We start from the raw sequence: 20,582 nt of genomic DNA, 5'->3' as shown, positions 1-20,582 counted from the left end.
ACAGTAGGCCATTGCTGTATCTTGCAGCTCTGTGTCAAGTATACTATCTCTGTGCTGCATTATTGTGAGCAGTATATAGTAGGACAGTGCAGCATTTTGGTGACCAGCAGTATACATATAGTACAGTACAGTACAGTACAGTACAGTAGGCCAATGCTATTGATATATTACTGGCATATAATTCCACACATTAAAAAATGGAGAACAAAAATGTGGAGGGTAAAATAGGGAAAGATCAAGATCCACTTCCACCTCGTGCTGAAGCTGCTGACACTAGTCATGGCCGAGACGATGAAATGCCATCAACGTCGTCTGCCAAGGCCGATGCCCAATGTCATAGTAGAGAGCATGTAAAATCCCAAAAACTAAAGTTCAGTAAAATGACTCAAAAATCTAAATTAAAAGCATATGAGAAGCGTAAACTTGCCAATATGCCATTTACGACACTGAGTGGCAAGGAACGGCTAAGGCCCTCTCCTGTGTTCCTCATGACTATTGGTTCAGCTTCACATGACGATGGAAGCACTCATCCTCCCGCTAGAAAAATGAAAAGACTTAAGCTGGCAAAAGCACAGCAAAGAACTGTGCGTTCTTCGAAATCACAAATCCCCAAGGAGAGTCCAATTGTGTCGGTTGCGATGCCTGACCTTCCCAACACTGGACGGGAAGAGGTGGCGCCTTCCACCATTTGCACGCCCCCTGCAAGTGCTGGAAGGAGCACCCACAGTCCAGTTCCTGATAGTCAAATTGAAGATGTCCTGTTGAAGTACACCAGGATGAGGATATGGGTGTTGCTGGCGCTGAGGAGGAAATTGACATGGAGGATTCTGATGGTGAGGTGGTTTGTTTAAGTCAGGCACCCGGGGAGACACCTGTTGTCCGTGGGATGAATATGGCCATTGACATGCCTGGTCAAATTACAAAAAAAATCACCTCTTCGGTGTGGAATTATTTTAACAGAAATGCGGACAACTGGTGTCAAGCTGTGTGTTGCCTTTGTCAAGCTGTAATAAGTAGGTGTAAGGACGTTAACCACCTAGGAACATCCTCCCTTATACGTCACCTGGAGCGCATTCATCATAAGTCATTGACAAGTTCAAAAACTTTGGGTGACAGCGGAAGCAGTCCACTGACCACTAAATCCCTTCTTACTCTTGTACCCAAGCTCCTGCAAACCACACCACCAACTCCCTCAGTGTCCATTTCCTTCTTAGACAGGAACGCCAATAGTCCTGCAGGCCATGTCACTGGCAAGTCTGACGAGTCCTCTCCTAACTGGGATTCCTCAGATGGACCCTTGAGTGTAACGCCTACTGCTGCAGGCGCTGCTGTTGTTGCTGCTGGGAGTCGATTGTCATCCCAGAGGGGAAGTCAGAAGACCACTTGTACTACTTCCAGTAAGCAATTGACTGTCCAACAGTCCTTTGCGAGGAAGATGAAATATCACAGCAGTCATCCTGCTGCAAAGCAGATAACTCAGGCCTTGGCAGCTGTGTTGGTGTTAAACGTGTGTCCGGTATCCACCGTTAATTCACAGGGAATTAGAGAATTGCTTGAGGTACTGTGTCCCCGGTACCAAATACCATCTATGTTCCACTTCTCTAGACAGGTGATACCGAGAATGTACACAGACGTCAGAAAAAGAGTCACCAGTGTCCTAAAAAATGCAGTTGTACCCAATGTCAACTTAACCACGGACATGTGGACAAGTGGAGCAGGGCAGACTCAGGACTATATGACTGTGACAGCCCACTGGGTAGATGTATTGCCTCCCGCAGCAAGAACATCAGCGGCGGCACCAGTAGCAGCATCTCGCAAACGCCAAGTCGTTCCTAGGCAGGCTACGCTGTGTATCACCGCTTTCCATAAGAGGCACACAGCTGACAACCCCTTACGGAAACTGAGGCTTACCCCAATTGGACTCTCCTGGGGATTTGTGACATTGGACAACGCCACCAATATTGTGCGTGCATTACATGTGGGCAAATTCCAGCATGTCCCATGTTTTGCACATACATTGAATTTGGTGGTGCAGAATTATTTAAAAAACGACAGGGGCGTGTAAGAGATGCTGTCGGTGTCCCGAAGAATTGTGGGCCACTCTCTGCATTCAGCCACCGCGTGCCGAAGACTGGAGCACCAGCAAACACTCCTGAACCTGCCCCGCCATCATCTGAAGCAAGAGGTGGTAAAGAGGGGAATTCAACCCTCTATATGCTTCAGAGGATGGAGGAGCAGCAAAAGGCCATTCAAGCCTATACATCTGCCTACGATATAGGCAAAGGAGGGGGAATGCACCTGACTAAAGCGCAGTGGAGAATGATTTCAACGTTGTGCAAGGTTCTGCAACCCTTTGAACTTGCCACACGTGAAGTCAGTTCAGACACTGCCAGCCTGAGTCAGGTCATTCCCCTCATCAGGCTTTTGCAGAAGCAGCTGGAGAGATTGAACGAGGAGCTAAAACGGAGCGATTCCGCTAGGCATGTGGGACTTGTGGATAAGGCCCTTAATTCGCTTAACCAGGATTCACGGGTGGTCAATCTGTTGAAATCAGAGCACTACATTTTGCCCACCGTGCTCTATCTTAGGTTTAAAGCCTACGTTGTATCTCTCTTTCCGGCAGACACAAGTCTGCAGAGGTTCAAAGACCTGCTAGTGAGACAATTGTCAAGTCAAGCGGAACGTGACCCATCAACAGCTCCTCCTTCACATTCTCCCGCAACTGGGGGTGCGAGGAAAAGGCTAAGAATTCCGAGCCCACCCGCTGGCGGTGATGCAGGGCAGTATGGAGCGAGTGCTGACATCTGGTCCGGACTGAAGGACCTGCCAATGATTACTGACATGTCGTCTACTGTCACTGCATATGATTCTCTCACCATGGAAAGAATGGTGGAGGATTATATGAGTGACCGCATCCAAGTAGGCACGTCAGACAGTCCGTACGTATACTGGCAGGAAAAAGAGGCAATTTGGAGGCCCTTGCACAAACTGGCTTTATTCTACCTAAGTTGCCCTCCCTCCAGTGTGTACTCCGAAAGAGTGTTTAGTGCAGCCGCTCACCTTGTCGGCAATCGGCGTACGAGGTTACTTCCAGAAAATTTGGAGAAGATGATGTTCATCAAAATGAATTATAATCAACTCATCCGTGGAGACATTCACCAGCAATTGCCTCCAGAAAGTACACAGGGACCTGAGATGGTGGATTCCAGTGGGGATGAATTAATACTCTGTGAGGAGGGGGATGTACACAGTGAAAGGGGTGAGGAATCGGACGATGAGGAGGAGGTGGACATCTTGCCTCTGTAGAGCCAGTTTGTGCAAGGAGAGATTGATTGCTTCTTTTTTGGTGGGGGCCCAAACCAACCAGTCATTTCAGCCACAGTCGTGTGGCAGACCCTGTGGCTGAAATTATGGGTTTGTTAAAGTGTGCATGTCATGTTTATACAACATAAGGGTGGGTGGGAGGGCCCAAGGACAATTCCATCTTGCACCTCTTTTTTTTTTTTTTTATCTCTGCATCATGTGATATTTGGGGCTAATTTTTTTGAAGTGCCATCCTGTCTGACACTGCAGTGCCACTCCTAGATGGGCCAGGTGTTTGTGCCGCCCACTTGGGTCGCTTAGCTTAGTCATCCAGTGACCTCAGTGCATATTTTAGGACTAAAAATAATATTGTGAAGTGTGAGGTGTTCAGAATAGACTGGAAATGAGTGGAAATCATGGTTATTGAGGTTAATAATACTATGGGATCAAAATTACCCCCAAATTCTATGATTTAAGCTGTTTTTGAGGGTTTTTTTTTTTTTTTTAAAAACCATCCGAATACAAAACACACCCGAATCCGACAAAAAATTTTCAGGGAGGTTTTGCCAAAACGCGTCCGAATCCAAAACACGGCCGCGGAACGGAATCCAAAACACAAAACCCGAAAAATTTCCGGTGCACGTCTCTAGTTTGTATGCTTGTGTTGTGACGTAAACATATATTTCTCTAGCATCCATAAGGGATATTGGGGACAGATTCAGTACGATAGGTATAGACTGGTCCAAAGGAGCCAGTGCACTTTTAATTTCTGCAACTGGGTGTGCTGGCTCCTCCCCTCTATGCCCCCTACCACAGGCAGTTTAGAAAAAAGTGCCCTCAGGAGAGGATGCACACTCTGCAAGTGTTTTTCTTCAATTTCATTTAAACTTTTACTTATTTTGGCATGCTGTTTGGGCAACAGCATACCTGTGCCGTGGGAGTTAGGGGTGGAAGACAGTTACCGGCCTCATGAGGTGCAGAGTCGCTTCTCCACTGCAGGACCATCGTCCTGAGGGGCTGTTTGTTCAGCAGGGCACTGCGCCTTAGCTGCCGCAGCTTGCCGCACACCCAGTGGTGCAAGTAGAAAAAATGTCTTACAGGTAAAAAATGGGTGTGACCAAATGCCACATGGGGCGTGGCCAAGGAAAATGGGGGTGTGATACACATATGGGGGAGGGGCAGATACACATATGACCCCAATAGTGCCAGATACACGTTGCCCCACAGTGCCAGATATACATTGCCCCACAGTGCCAGATACACAAATGCCCCCAGAGTGCCAGATATACATTGCCTCACAGTGCCAGATATACATTGCCTCACAGTGCCAGATATACATTGCCTCACAGTGCCAGATATACATTGCCTCACAGTGCCAGATATACATTGCCTCACAGTGCCAGATATACATTGCCTCACAGTGCCAGATACACATTGCCCCACAGTGCCAGATACACAAATGCCCCCACTGTGTCAGATATACATTGCCCCCCAGTGCCAGATACACAAATGCCCCCAGCGTGCCAGATATACATTGCCTCACAGTGCCAGATACACATTGCCCCAGTGCCAGATACACAAATGCCCCCACTGTGTCATATATACATTGCCCTCCAGTGCCAGATACATAAATGCCCCCTTAGTGCCAGATATGACCCAGTGCCAGATACACATGTCCCCGCAGTGCCAGATATGCCCCCAGTGCCAGATACACATGTCCCCCCAGTGCCAGATATGCCTTCAGTGCCAGATATGCCCCCAGTGCCAGATATGCTCCCAGTGCCAGGTATACATGTCCCCCCAGTGCCAGGAATGCCCCCAGTGCCAGGTACACATGTCCCCCCAGTGCCAGATATGCCCTCAGTGCCAGATATGCTCCCAGTGCCAGGTATACATGCCCCCCCAGTGCCAGATATGCCCCCAGTACCAGGTATACATGCCCCCCAGTGCGAGATATGCCCCCAGTGCCAGGTAAACATGCCCCCCCAGTGCCAGATATGACCCCAGTGCCAGGAATTCATGAAGCCCCCCACCCCTCTCACCGCTGCTGCTGTCCTGTCTCCTGTGTGTGTGTGAGGGGAGGAGAGCGCAGCCTGCGCCTCTCCTTCCCCTCAGTCTCCGGCTTGTGCGGGTGAGTTCAATTCAGCGCCGATCCGTGAGCCAATCAAAGCTCCGCGAGCTCTGATTGGCTCACGGGCGGCGCTGATTTGAACGAAGACATTGAGGGGCAGGCGTACGGGTTCCTCCTGGGGGGGGACCCATGGGCTCCTCAAAATGGTCACAGGATCACTGGTACCGGGTGTAGAGGGGGAGAGCCACTATTGGTGCACAGTTTACATTCCTTTGGGGAATTCTCTGTACAGCAGTATCACTGTTATATGTTACTACATAAAACGCTGAATGTCTCACTGGGGCTGTACAGCGTTGGGTGCGCTGGTGTCCTCTCTTCTGTGTCTCCTCTCACACGCAATAGGGCAGGCTTGTATTGTATTCAGTCTGTGTTGTATGTGCATTGTTTCTGTCTTTCATTATGGTGAAACAGAAGTCATGCAATGTATGTAATGTCAGATTCTCCCCTAGTTCTCCATATCCTGTGAGTAGTGTAGTCAGTCATTACAAAATGCTGTTAACAACATGGGGGAGAGTCCAGAGCCTTCCTGGCTGGGGGCTATAAAAACCATGATGTCGGATATGTAATCTCTGCTCACTGCCAATGCCAATAAAACACAAGAACTGCAACAAGCAGTGGCTTCCCATCCCCTGCTGTCTACAGGTGCACAAAAACGTGCTTTGCCTGCAATCCTATCAGATTCAGATGATGTACAGGTGGATGGGAAAGATTGGGATCCCATTAGTGGGGATTCCACCCCTACACAGGGTATCGAACCCCTCATATTGGCTATACGGGATGTGTTAAAGCACCCCCTGGAGGACACTACTAATCACCAGTCCTTTTTCCTCCCACAAGGACAAACTGACAGTACCCTTTCCTGATTCCAAAGAATTGGACAATTTATTTAAATTAGCTTGGAAAAATCCAGATAAAAAATATCAGGTGTCCAAAAGGTTTTTAAACATGTACCTTCCCATTTGCCCCGGAAGGCAGGAAATTTTGGGAAGAATCTCCAGCAGTAGATGTCTCAGTCTCTCGCCTTTCTAAAAAGGCGGTGTTCCCCGCTCCGGGTTTGTTTACGGTAAAGGACCCAGGGGATAGGAAAATAGAGACAACTCTAAAATCTATCTACACTGCTGCAGGTCATTGCTGGTTGTTGGAGGACACATGCCATTCATACATGGGCTACTTAGATTCAAGAGGGTCTTTCAGGTGATATGACCTTGGTTACTACTGTAACTTTTTTAAAACACATTCAGGACATGACGAGTCCTCTGTGACTCCCTTAAAGAGATTGGCAATATAAATGCTAGAACCACTGCTATGGCTGTGTCTGCACGCAGAGCCATATGGTTGCGTCAGTGGATTGCAGACGCTGACTCCAAACGTAATGTGGAATCTCTTCCCTTCAAAGGTGAATGGCTCTTCAGAGGTGAATTGGATGCATGGATCTCCAAAGCTACTGCTGGGAAATACATGTTTCTCCCTTCAGAGGATCCGCCTGCTAGGTGTACCTACCCGTCACAGTCTACTCAGTCCTTTCGGTCCTCCAGATTTCGATCTAGTGCCTGGGGTGCCTCCAATGCAGCTAGAGGCTCCAGAGGTAAGCCTAAGAAACCAGCCATTGCTGGCTCTCAGGAACAGAGCACCAGTTCAGCTTCCACAAAGACTTTGGCATGACGGTGCCCACTCGCCCCGAGGGGATCTCGAGGTGGGAGCTCGGTAATGTCACTACAGCCACATCTGGGATGGTTCCTGCCAAGATGCCTGGGTAAGGGACCTTATCTCTCGGGGTTACAAGCTGGAGTTCGACTGTGCTCCTCCCCAACGATTTTTCAAATCGGGCTTGCCAGTTTTGGAAAATATGCATGTTACGCTACTACTGACCATCAACAAGTTGTTCCAGTCCTGGGTCATTGTTCCAGTACCCCTGCTACAGCAAGGACAAGGTTACTACTCCAGTCTTTGTAGTGCCAAAACCAAATGGGTCTGAGAGACCCATTTTGAATCTGAAGTCCTTGAATCCTTACCTGAAGGTTTTCAAATTCAAGATGGAATCTTTGAGAGTGGTGATCGTATGCCTGGAACAACAGTAATTCCTTGTGTCCCTGGATATCAAGAACGCCTACCTACATATCCGAATTTGGCCTACTCATCAGGCCTATCTGCGGTTCGCCCTACTGAACGATCACTACCAGTTTCAGGTGTTGCTCTTCGGCCAGGCTACAGCTCCAAGGGTGTTCACAAAGGTGATGGCGGAAATGATGTTCCAGCTCAGAGTCCAAGGTGTCAACATTGTCCCTTACCTGGATGATCTGATAAAAGCGAGTTCTAGGGTGCTTCTACTGCTCTATATAGATCGCACTATCCAACTTCTGTCTCTCACCATGGGTGGATCCTCAATCTACAGAAGTCTCAACTGGAACCATCTCAAAGGCTTCTGTTTCTGGGTATGATACTGGATACGGTAGCGCAGAGTTTTCCTCCCAGAGGACAAGGTGAGAACAGAGATGGTTCGCATGGTTCTCCGACCTGCTCGAGTTTCCATTCATCTTTGCATAAAATTGTTGGAAAAATGGTGGCCTCATACGAGGCGATACAGTTCAGAAGGTTCCATGCCAGACCCTTCCAATTGGGCATCCTGAACAAGTGCGTCCGGTTCACATCCTCAGATGCACCAGATGATTCAGCTGTCACCCCAGGCCAGGATTTCACTTCTGTGGTGGTTAGTCTTCCAACCTGCTAGAAGGTCGACGTTTCAGGATTGGATCCTATTCGCGATGGATGCGAGCCTGAGAGGATAGGGAGCTGTCACCCAGGGGGCACAGTTCCAGGGCAGGTGGTCATCCCAAGAGGCCCTACTTCCAATCAACATTCGGGAACTTCGGGTTATCTACAATGCTCTGATTCAGGCCTCCCCTCTACTCAGGGATCAGGCGATCCAGGTTCAGTCTGACAACGACACGGCAGTGGCATACATCAATCGACAGGGAGGGACAAAAAGCAGGGCCTGCATGCGAGAAGTGTCAAATACTTTTCTGGGTGGAAAGAAATGGAAGAGCGCTGTCTGCAATTTTCATTCCAGAAATGGACAACTGGGAAGCGGACTTCCTGAGTCGCCATGACCTTCACCTGGGGGAGTGGGGATTACATCCTCAGGTGTTTCAATAGATCGACAGGTGGGGATACCTGCAGATCCACATGATGGCGTCTCGCCTCAACAAGAAGCTTCGCTGCTACTGCTCGTGAACCAGAGACCCTCAGGCGAGTGCAGTGGATGCGCTGACGTTGCCTTGGCCTTATTAGCTGGTCTACCTATTTCCTCCGATTCCGTTGATCCCAATGGTGCTCCGGCGGATCAGATATCACAGAGTACAAACAATCCTGATTGCGCCGGATTTGCCCCAAAGGGCGTGGTACGCAGCTCTTCTGGACACGTCCATAGAGGACCCTTGGCCCTGCCGCTAAGAAAGGATCTTCTGCAAGGACCGTTCATCTACCCAGACTTACGGCGGCTTCGTTTGACGGCATGGATGTTGAGCGGAACATCCTAGCTCACAAAGGGCTTTCTAAAAAAGTAATTGCCACTATGGTGCAAGCCAGAAAAGTTGTGACATCAAAACACTATCCTCATATCTGGAGGAGAGATGTCTCTTGGTGCGAGGAATGCACGTATCTACCTGCAGAGTTTCACTTGGGACGTTTCCTGCGTTTCCTACAGGCTGGGGTGGATAAGGGCTTATGTCTGAGCTCCGTTAAGGTCCAGATTTCAGCTCCCTCAATTTTATTTCAGAAGAAATTGGCTGTGTTGCCAGAAGTTCAGACCTTTTTACAAGGGGTACTCCACATACAACCTCCCTTTTGTGCCGCCTACAGCACCCTGTGCTTTGGATGTAGTGTTGAAATTTCTACAGTCCTCCTGGTTTGAGCCTCTGACGATGGTAGAAAACAAGTACCTCACATGGAAGACAGTGATGTTATTGGCCCTGGCTTCTGCTAGACCTTTTTCAGAATTGGGGGCCTTATCATGTAAAAGTCCCTACTTGGTCTTTTATGAGGACAGAGCGGAGCTCCGGACTAGACAGCAGTTCCTGCCGAAGGTTATCTCCGCATTCCACCTGAATCAACCTATTGTGGTTCTGTCCTGTTCTGACGCTTCGGCTACTCCGGAGTCTTTGGATGTTGTGCATGCTTTGAAGATCTAGGTCAGGCACACAGCTTGGGTCAGAAAGATGGATTCCTTATTCGTGCTTTATGATGTGCAGAAAAAGGGTTGTCCTGCTTCAAAGCAGACCATTGTTTGTTGGATTAGGCTATCCAACACGGCAGCCTTACCTGTTCCTCAGTCTCTGAAGGCCCACTCTACAAGCTCAGTGGGCTCTTCCTGGGCGGCTGCCCGTGGAGTCTCGGCCTTGCAACTATGCCGAGCGGCTACCTGGTCAGGGAAGAACACTTTTTTGTGAACTTCTACATATTTGATACCCTGGCCAAAGAGGATACCCAGTTTGGGCAGGCAGTGCTACAGCAGTCTCCGCACATTCCCGCCCGTTCTGGAAGCTTTGGGACTTCCCCATTGTACTAAATCTGTCCCCTATATCCCTTATGGATGCTAGAGAAAATTTTAAATACCTACCGGAAAATCCTTTTCTCGTAGTCCATAAGGGATATTGGGCGCGCCTCTGTGCGGTGACTTTCTGCAGATTATCTGTTATGTGAAAGAGTTCAGCTGTTGCGGTTTTCTGTTGCCAGCCATTGCTGGCCAGGTTATGTTGTGGTGTGCTGGTGTGTAAGTCTCACCACACTTATTGTTGTCATGTTCCTTCTGTCAAGTATGTCTTTTCTCCTTCGGGCACTGTTTTACCTATAACTGCCTGTGGGAGGGGGCATAGAGGGGAGGAGCTAGCACACCCAGTTGAAGAAATTTAAAGTGCATTGGCTCCTTTGGACCCGTCTATACCCATCGTACTAAATCTGTCCCCAATATCTCTCATGGACTACGAGAAAAGGATTTACCGGCAGGCATTTAAAATCCTATTTTTGCAAATACATTGCACTATTTCAACCACACCAGGTGATGGTTTTAAATCAGGGCTGTTCGCCATAAAACAGGACAGTCAGGAGGTATACTTCTAACCATTGGGTAACTAGAAATTTTTCTCCCCCAAGCCAAAACATTCTCTGGCGCACTCCCCCTCCCCCCCCCCATAATTGCCACTAGAGAAGTGATGGATCTTCCCCAAAAAGGGTGTGTGGCCTTGCTGAAATGGCTGTGGATTTGCTTAACGGGGCATGGCATTGCAGGAAAAGACTGTCTTATACCCCAGTTTTGCAACCTGCATACCAAAAGAATGAAAATAGAGGACTACTGTGCCACTGAGAACTGCAGTAGGGAAGTCTACGGGACGTCACTCAACGCCCTAATGTAATGGACAAGAAAAGAATATAGATTTCCCTTTCTGCGATCCTCAATTCCCCAAACACATATGAAACAGATATCGAATGGATGGTTCTGAATGTAACTTCAAAAAGTCTGAGTCCAAAGAATACACTCAAAAGTGTTTTTTTTCCCCAAAAAGTCTTCTTATTGGAATATGGTGAGGAGTAGTAAATTGCGTACCGTACTCGCGTGACAACGTGATGTAATCCTCATGTAAAGGTATCTTTATTGGTGGTGGGTCTTTACTGCAGTTGCTCTCTTTTGGCAAAAGACGACCAGCTCTTTTCCTCACAGGTGGAAACAAAAAAAAAAGGGAGAGAGACAGATGGATGACCAATAGTGTAGTAGGTATTTACAGCAGCTGTTAATTTACAAGTTCCTGCTCTCCTTATTCTATTTGAAGCAGCGGTGTGCGTAACATACTCACATCCATACAGGGAAAGTGTACACATATATAAATGTTTCTTTCATATAACTGGGATGCACTCAATGCACTCTTGTGTCCCCCAACCAAAATCACCAGACATGGTGTGGAAATGGCATCAGAATGGCATATAAGGAGCGTACCCCACTCACACTGAAAAGCGTGGTGCTCCGCCCGTAAAGGTATGTTTTGGAGAGTCCCAGATCCTCTTTCTATCAGTCCGTATCTCCGTTTCTCATTCATGCAGCCCAAGTAGGTTCACAAATGGTCCTAGCCCCCACACCAACGCGTTTCGACAGATGTCTTTTTCAAGGTGCCCAGATGTTGACCTCCACAGGAAAAAAAAATAATCCTGATTCATACCCCTTACATTATTTGTCATTTTTCCTCCTTATAGTAATGCCCAGTATACATTATGCCACATACTAAAATGGCCCTTAGACATTATGCCACACACAATGCCCATTACACAATATGCCACACACCGTAATGCCCCAGACACATTATGCCACACATTGCAATGTCCATTATACATTATGCTACACATTGCAATGCTCCTGAGACATTATAGCACATACGATGCCTGTGATACAGTATACCACACACCGTCATGCCTGTGACACATTATAACACACCGCAATGCCTGTTATACATTATGCCACACACTGCAATACCCATGAGACATTATACCACAATGCCCGTGATATAATATACCACACACCGTAATGCCTGTGACACATGCCACACACCGCAATGCCTGTTATACTTTATGCCACACACTGCAGTGCCCCTGAGACATTATACCACAATGGCCGTGATATAGTATACCACACACTGCAATGTCCGTGACCCATTATGACTAGTGATGAGCGGGTTCTGTTTCTCGGAAACCGAACCCCCCCGAACTTCACCTTTTTTACACGGGTCCGAGGCAGGTTAGAACCTTCCCGCCTTGCTCGGCTAACCCGAGCGCGCCCGAACGTCATCATCCCGCTGTCGGATTCTCGCGAGATTCGGATTCTATATAAGCAGCCGCGCGTCGCCGCCATTTTCTCACTCGTGCATTGGAGATGATAGGGAGAGGACGTGGCTGGCGTCCTCTGCGTTTATTGTAGAACTAGGGAAGTTGATTGGTTTATTGCTTTTGCTTAATTGTGGGGAGGATTGGGGAGCAGCTGTTAGGAGGAGTACAGTGCAGAGTTTTGCTGATAAGTGACCACCAGTTTTTATCCGTTCTCTGCCTGAAAAAAATGCTCCATACCATATCTGTGCTCAGTGTGCTGCATAATATATCTGTGCTGAGTGCTCACACTGCTTAATTGTGGGGACTGGGGAGCAGCTATAGCAGGAGTACAGTGCAGAGTTTTGCTGACAGTGACCACCAGTATACGTTGTCTGCCTGAAGAAAAACACTCCATATCTGTGCTCAGTGTGCTGCTTTATTGTGGGGACTGGGGACCACCAGTATAATTAATATTATTATTATATAGGAGGAGTACAGTGCAGATTGCACTGCTGTACCTACCTCTGTGTCGTCATCCATTAAGTATACTATCTATCTACATTCTATACCTGTGGTGCATTTTAGTTTTGCAGTTTGCTGACACAGTGTCCACCAGTATACTATATATAGCAGTACGGTAGGCCACTGCTGTACCTACCTCTGTGTCGTCACTCGTCATCCATTAAGTATACTATTATCCATCTACATTCTATACCTGTGGTGCATTTTAGTTTTGCAGTTTGCTGACAGTGTCCACCAGTATACTATATATAGCAGTACGGTAGGCCACTGCTGTACCTACCTCTGTGTCGTCACTCGTCATCCATTAAGTATACTATTATCCATCTACATTCTAAACCTGTGGTGCATTTTAGTTTTGCAGTTTGCTGACAGTGTCCACCAGTATACTATATATAGCAGTACGGTAGGCCACTGCTGTACCTACCTCTGTGTCCTCACTCGTCATCCATTAAGTATACTATTATCCATCTACATTCTATACCTGTGGTGCATTTTAGTTTTGCAGTTTGCTGACACAGTGTCCACCAGTATACTATATTAGCAGTACGGTAGGCCACTGCTTTACCTACCTCTGTGTCGTCACTCGTCATCCATTAAGTATACTATCCATCTACATTCTAAACCTGTGGTGCATTTTAGTTTTGCAGTTTGCTGACACAGTGTCCACCAGTATACTATATATAGCAGTACGGTAGGCCACTGCTGTACCTACCTCTGTGTCGTCACTCGTCATCCATTAAGTATACTATCCATCTACATTCTAAACCTGTGGTGCATTTTAGTTTTGCAGTTTGCTGACACAGTGTCCACCAGTATACTATATTTAGCAGTACGGTAGGCCACTGCTGTACCTACCTCTGTGTCGTCACTCGTCATCCATTAAGTATACTATCCATCTACATTCTAAACCTGTGGTGCATTTTAGTTTTGCAGTTTGCTGACACAGTGTCCACCAGTATACTATATATAGCAGTACGGTAGGCCACTGCTGTACCTACCTCTGTGTCGTCACTCGTCATCCATTAAGTATACTATTATCCATCTACATTCTATACCTGTGGTGCATTTTAGTTTTGCAGTTTGCTGACACAGTGTCCACCAGTATACTATATATAGCAGTACGGTAGGCCACTGCTGTACCTACCTCGGTGTCGTCACTCGTCATCCATTAAGTATACTATTATCCATCTACATTCTAAACCTGTGGTGCATTTTAGTTTTGCAGTTTGCAGACAGTGTCCACCAGTATACTATATATAGCAGTACGGTAGGCCACTGCTGTACCTACCTCTGTGTCCTCACTCGTCATCCATTAAGTATACTATTATCCATCTACATTCTATACCTGTGGTGCATTTTAGTTTTGCAGTTTGCTGACAGTGTCCACCAGTATACTATATTAGCAGTACGGTAGGCCACTGCTGTACCTACCTCTGTGTCGTCACTCGTCATCCATTAAGTATACTATCCATCTACATTCTATACCTGTGGTGCATTTTAGTTTTGCAGTTTGCTGACAGTGTCCACCAGTATACTATATACAGCAGTACGGTAGGCCACTGCTGTACCTACCTCTGTGTCGTCAATCGTCATCCATTAAGTATACTGTTATCCATCTACATTCTAAACCTGTGGTGCATTTTAGTTTTGCAGTTTGCTGACACAGTGTCCACCAGTATACTATATATAGCAGTACGGTAGGCCACTGCTGTACCTACCTCTGTGTCGTCACTCGTCATCCATTAAGTATACTATTATCCATCTACATTCTATACCTGTGGTGCATTTTAGTTTTGCAGTTTGCTGACAGTGTTCACCAGTATACTATATAGAGCAGTACGGTAGGCCACTGCTGTACCTACCTCTGTGTCGTCACTCATCATCCATTAAGTATACTATTATCCATCTACATTCTATACCTGTGGTGCATTTTAGTTTTGCAGTTTGCTGACAGTGTCCACCAGTATACTATATATAGCAGTACGGTAGGCCACTGCTGTACCTACCTCTGTGTCGTCACTCGTCATCCATTAAGTATACTATCCATCTACATTCTATACCTGTGGTGCATTTTAGTTTTGCAGTTTGCTGACAGTGTCCACCAGTATACTATATATAGCAGTATGGTAGGCCACTGCTGTACCTACCTCTGTGTCGTCACTCGTCATCCATTAAGTATACTATTATCCATCTACATTCTATACCTGTGGTGCATTTTAGTTTTGCGCAGTAAATATAGTAGTAGGCCATTGCTACTGGCATATAATTCCACACATTAAAAAATGGAGAACAAAAATGTGGAGGTTAAAATAGGGAAAGATCAAGATCCACTTCCACCTCGTGCTGAAGCTGCTGCCACTAGTCATGGCCGAGACAAATGAAATACCATTAACGTCATCTGCCAAGGCCGATGCCCAATGTCATAGTAGAGAGCATGTAAAATCCAAAACACAAAAGTTCAGTAAAATGACCCAAAAATCAAAATTAAAAGCGTCTGAGGAGAAGCGTAAACTTGCCAATATGCCATTTACGACACGGAGTGGCAAGGAACGGCTGAGGCCCTGGCCTATGTTCATGGCTAGTGGTTCAGCTTCACATGAGGATGGAAGCACTCATCCTCTCGCTAGAAAAAAGAAAAGACTTGCGGCAAAAGCACAGCAAAGAACTGTGCGTTCTTCTAAATCACAAATCCCCAAGGAGAGTCCAATTGTGTCGGTTGCGATGCCTGACCTTCCCAACACTGGACGGGAAGAGCTTGCGCCTTCCACCATTTGCACGCCCCCTGCAAGTGCTGGAAGGCGCACCCGCAGTCCAGTTCCTGATAGTCAAATTGAAGATGTCACTGTTGAAGTACACCAGGATGAGGATATGGGTGTTGCTGGCGCTGGGGAGGAAATTGACAAGGAGGATTCTGATGGTGAGGTGGTTTGTTTAAGTCAGGCACCCGGGGAGACACCTGTTGTCCGTGGGAGGAATATGGCCATTGACATGCCTGGTAAAAATACAAAAAAAATCAGCTCTTCGATGTGGAATTATTTCAACACAAATGCGGACAACAGGTGTCAAGCCGTGTGTTGCCTTTGTCAAGCTGTAATAAGTAGGGGTAAGGACGTTAACCACCTCGGAACATCCTCCCTTATACGTCACCTGCAGCGCATTCATCATAAGTCAGTGACAAGTTCAAAAACTTTGGGTGACAGCGGAAGCAGTCCACTGACCACTAAATCCCTTCCTCTTGTAACCAAGCTCCTGCAAACCACACCACCAACTCCCTCAGTGTCAATTTCCTCCTTACCCAGGAAAGCCAACAGTCCTGCAGGCCATGTCACTGTCAAGTCTGACGAGTACTCTCCTGCCTGGGATTCCTCCGATGCATCCTTGAGTGTAACGCCTACTGCTGCTGGCGCTGCTGTTGTTGCTGCTGGGAGTCGATCGTCATCCAAGAGGGGAAGTCGGAAGACCACTTGTACTACTTCCAGTAAGCAATTGACTGTCCAACAGTCCTTTGCGAGGAAGATGAAATATCACAGCAGTCATCCTGCTGCAAAGCAGATAACTCAGGCCTTGGCAGCCTGGGCGGTGAGAAACGTGGTTCCGGTATCCATCGTTAATTCGGAGGCAACTATAGACTTGATTAAGGTACTGTGTCCCCGGTACCAAATACCATCTAGGTTCCATTTCTCTAGGCAGGCGATACCGAAAATGTACACAGACCTCAGAAAAAGACTCACCAGTGTCCTAAAAAATGCAGTTGTACCCAATGTCCACTTAACCACGGACATGTGGACAAGTGGAGCAGGGCAGACTCAGGACTATATGACTGTGACAGCCCACTGGGTAGATGTATTGCCTCCCGCAGCAAGAACAGCAGCGGCGGCACCAGTAGCAGCATCTCGCAAACGCCAACTCGTTCCTAGGCAGGCTACGCTTTGTATCACCGCTTTCCAGAATAGGCACACAGCTGACAACCTCTTACGGCAACTGAGGAAGATCATCGCAGAATGGCTTACCCCAATTGGACTCTCCTGGGGATTTGTGACATCGGACAACGCCAGCAATATTGTGCGTGCATTACATCTGGGCAAATTCCAGCACGTCCCATGTTTTGCACATACATTGAATTTGGTGGTGCAGAATTATTTAAAAAACGACAGGGGCGTGCAAGAGATGCTGTCGGTGGCCCGAAGAATTGCGGGCCACTTTCGGCATTCAGGCACCGCGTACAGAAGACTGGAGCACCACCAAACATTCCTGAACCTGCCCTGCCATCATCTGAAGCAAGAGGTGGTAACGAGGTGGAATTCAACCCTCTATATGCTTCAGAGGATGGAGGAGCAGCAAAAGGCCATTCAAGCCTATACATCTGCCCACGATATAGGTAAAGGAGGGGGAATGCACCTGACTTAAGCGCAGTGGAGAATGATTTCAACGTTGTGCAAGGTTCTGCAACCCTTTGAACTTGCCACACGTGAAGTTAGTTCAGACACTGCCAGCCTGAGTCAGGTCATTCCCCTCATCAGGCTTTTGCAGAAGAAGCTGGATACATTGAAGGAGGAGCTAAAACAGAGCGATTCCGCTAGGCATGTGGGACTTGTGGATGGAGCCCTTAATTCGCTTAACCACGATTCACGGGTGGTCAATCTGTTGAAATCAGAGCACTACATTTTGGCCACCGTGCTCGATCCTAGATTTAAAACCTACGTTGTATCTCTCTTTCCGGCAGACACAAGTCTGCAGAGGTTCAAAGACCTGCTGGTGAGAAAATTGTCAAGTCAAGCGGAACGTGACCCGTCAACATCTCCTACTTCACATTCTCCCGCAACTGGGGGTGCGAGGAAAAGGCTAAGAATTCCTAGCCCACCCGCTGGCGGTGATGCAGGGCAGTATGGAGCGAGTGCCACTGCTGACATCTGGTCCGGACTGAAGGACCTGCCAATGATTACTGACATGTCGTCTACTGTCACTGCATATGATTCTCTCACCATGGAAAGAATGGTGGAGGATTATATGAGTGACCGCATCCAAGTAGGCACGTCAGACAGTCCGTACGTATACTGGCAGGAAAAAGAGGCAATTTGGAGGCCCTTGCACAAACTGGCTTTATTCTACCTAAGTTGCCCTCCCTCCAGTGTGTACTCCGAAAGAGTGTTTAGTGCAGCCGCTCACCTTGTCGGCAATCGGCGTACGAGGTTACTTCTAGAAAATGTGGAGAAGATGATGTTCATCAAAATGAATTATAATCAATTCCTCTGTGGAGACATTCACCAGCAGCAATTGCCTCCAGAAAGTACACGTGGACCTGAGATGGTGGATTCCAGTGGGGACGAATTAATAATCTGTGAGGAGGGGGATGTACACAGTGAAAGGGGTGAGGAATCGGAGGATGATGATGAGGTGGACATCTTGCCTCTGTAGAGCCAGTTTGTGCAAGGAGAGATTGATTGCTTCTTTTTTGGTGGGGGCCCAAACCAACCTGTCATTTCAGTCACAGTCATGTGGCAGACCCTGTCGCTGAAATGATGGGTTCGTTAAAGTGTGCATGTCCTGTTTATACAACATAAGGGTGGGTGGGAGGGCCCAAGGACAATTCCATCTTGCACCTCTTTTTTTTTTTCATTTTTCTTTGCATCATGTGCTGTTTGGGGACAATTTTTTGGAAGTGCCATCCTGTCTTGATTGACACTGCAGTGCCACTCCTAGATGGGCCAGGTGTTTGTGTCGGCCACTTGTGTCGCTTAGCTTAGTCAAACAGCCACCTTGGTGCGCCTCTTTTTTTGTTTGCATCATGTGCTGTTTGGGGACTATTTTTTAAATCTGCCATCCTGTCTGACACTGCAGTGCCACTCCTAGATGGGCCAGTTGTTTTTGTCAGCCACTTGGGTCGCTTAGCTTAGCCACACAGCTACCTCATTGCACCTCTTTTTTTCTTTGCATCATGTGCTGTTTGGGGACTATTTTTTAAATCGGCCATCCTGCCTGACACTGCAGTGCCACTCCTAGATAGGCCAGGTGTTTGTGTCGAGCACTTGTGTCGCTTAGCTTAGTCAAACAGCCACCTTGGTGCGCCTCTTTTTTTTCTTTGCATCATGTGCTGTTTGGGGACAATATTTTTTAAGTGCCATCCTGCCTGACACTGCTGTGCCACTCCTAGATGGGCCAGGTGTTTGTGTCGGCCACTTGTGTCGCTTAGCATAGCCATCCAGCGACCTCGGTGCAAATTGTAGGACTAAAAATAATATTGTGAGGTGTTCAGAATAGACTGGAAATGAGTGGAAATTATGGTAATTGAGGTTAATAATACTATGGGATCAAAATGACCCCCAAATTCTATTATTTTAAGCTGTTTTTTAGGGTTATTTGAAAAAAACACCTGAATCCAAAACACACCCGAATCCGACAATTTTTTTCCGGTGAGGTTTTGCCAAAACGTGTCCGAATCCAAAACACGGCCGCGGAACCGAATCCAAAACCAAAACACCAAACCCGAAAAATGTCCGGTGCACATCACTAATTATGACACACACTGCAATGTCCGTGACCCATTATGACACACACTGCAATGTCCGTGACCCATTATGACACACACCGCAATGTCTGTGATACATTATGCCACACAACGCAATGCCCATTACACATTAAGCCCTGCAGTAAGGCTTCTAATTACTTTTAAATTACCTGCTCATTGCCAGGGGTTTCATGCACGGTGCCAGGGGTTTTCATGCTCCGGGTGTCATGCTTGATGCCAGGGGTTTCATGCGCTAGGTGTTATGCTTGTTGCCAGGAGTATCATGAGCTGGGTGTCAATCAAGCACGTTGCCAGGGGTTTCATGCACTGGCTGTCTTGCTCGTTGCTACGGGGTAATGCTTGTTTCCAGGGATTTCATGTGCTGAGTGTCGTGCCTGTTACCAGGGGGTAATGCTTGTTGCTAGGGGTGTGCCCCCTGTGCCACATATGCCCCCACTGCCAGATATTCCCCCCCACAGTGGCAGATAAAAATATGCCCCCATAGTTGCAGAAACACATATGCCCCCAGTGCCACATATGCCCCCACAGTGCCAGTTACACATATGTAACCCAGTGCCAAATATGCCCCTCTCCCAGTACCAGGTATACACCCTCCCCCTGCTGCTGTGCTGTCCGGGAAGGAGGGCACAGTCCGGGAAAGAGGGCACAGCACCAGTACGTGAGCCAATCAGAGCTTGCGGACCGGCAGCTGCGGCTCCTGAGTGGCTGCTGGTCCACGAACTCTGATTGGCTCACGAACCGGTGCTTCATTTGACAGACACGCCGCCACCGGAGACACGGGACAGGAGTCAGGACGGACACAGGAGAGGCACATGCTGTGCCCTCCTTTCCAGATTCCCTCACACACAGCACAGCAGCAATCGGTGGCGGCGCCCACGCAGCCCTGCGCCTCCGCAGTGGCTGCAGGGGTGGTAGTTATGCCATTGCTTCTAACCACAAGGAGCTTTGCTAGTTTCCTGAAATAGAGCCCAACAACTGAAGAGCATCAGCTAAATTGCAGCAAATGGTCATGAAATAAAATATTGTTCAGGTACATTGTACTTTGATACAAGAATCCGGTAACACCTCAACTGTCCCCAGAAACAGTGCTATTAATACCCAGCACTGCAACACATTACATGAAATCCATTTACTACAATCATATAGATGTATGAAATAAATGTAATCATTTTATCCCCAGGTTTCTGCTGGAGTAATAGCATTGCTGTCCCAGCGCGGGGCCCATTCGGTACACGTTCTTCCCATGATGGCACA

General features: G+C 47.6%; 1 protein-coding gene across 1 annotated transcript in view; it reads left to right on the top strand.

Moving 5' to 3' along the window:
* Nucleotides 1-20,582, top strand: part of LOC134910170 (sulfotransferase 6B1-like) — a 101,521-nt gene that overhangs the window by 64,156 nt on the left and 16,783 nt on the right. The gene's annotated exons all lie outside the window — the stretch shown is intronic.

The sequence above is a fragment of the Pseudophryne corroboree genome, chromosome 4 (genome assembly GCF_028390025.1).
Source record: "Pseudophryne corroboree isolate aPseCor3 chromosome 4, aPseCor3.hap2, whole genome shotgun sequence".
Lineage (NCBI taxonomy): Eukaryota > Metazoa > Chordata > Amphibia > Anura > Myobatrachidae > Pseudophryne > Pseudophryne corroboree.
Note: the sequence above shows the minus strand (reverse complement) of the source record. Positions and strands in the feature narration are given on the sequence as shown.